The following is a 903-nucleotide window of genomic DNA, read 5'->3' on the forward strand; positions in this document are numbered from 1 at the left end:
TCTATTTGTCAGAGATTGCATTAGTGTAAGTATAGGTGGCATACATTTATCTTTCATTAATGCAGAGATAATCAGTGGTTGCATATTCTTTTCTTTTCTTTTCTTTTTTGATAATAGCACTTCATCTCTTCTCTTTGATTTCATATGTTGTTCCCTCTTGCTGGTTACAAGAGGAATATGCACATAAAAAAATGGTCAAATAAAGGAAGTACTGCTAGTACTTTGATACTTAGATACTTTCTCCACTATTATTTTTTTTTACACAGTACTAATGTTTACCACAAGCAGTTGATGAGTGGCTCAGTTTGTAGTGCCTCTGGCAGTAATTACAGATAGCATTGTTTTTGGGCGGATTAACTCCAGAGATGCCACTAGTTGTGGTGAAGTTGCTTTCCTTGCAAATACTTCTTGATATATATTGGTAAATGAAGGATAGTTTTCAAGTATTAAAGGACTAGCATTACTTCCCACCCTTGGAACTGCCTCTTTACTCTTCCATTTGTACAATAACTTGCAATAAATTAATGAATTCTAGCAAGAGAACTCAATTGTATTTCATGTGAATTAACTTGCTATGAAAGTTAAATGCTCTCTTAGAAATAACTTCCATGACTGTATAACACTTGAATGTTTCTAAGACCGTCCACTTCTGCTTGGTCTTTGTGGAGACCAAAACTCCTCACTTTTATGTGTCTTCTGAAAAATATGACAGGGTGTTTTCTGTTACAACAGAACCATAAGAAGGTTTGAGTACAATTTGAAGTTGTTGAGCCATTTTAAAAGAAAGCATTTAATAAAGATTATAACATGTTGGTAATTATGTTTTTTTTTTTATAGCTACAGTCCTAACCTTTCATTTTTTTTCTCCAAAAGAAGGTTCAAGAAAACTGCATTCAGATTACT

The sequence above is a fragment of the Penaeus monodon genome, chromosome 19, assembly GCF_015228065.2.
Source record: "Penaeus monodon isolate SGIC_2016 chromosome 19, NSTDA_Pmon_1, whole genome shotgun sequence".
NCBI lineage: Eukaryota > Metazoa > Arthropoda > Malacostraca > Decapoda > Penaeidae > Penaeus > Penaeus monodon.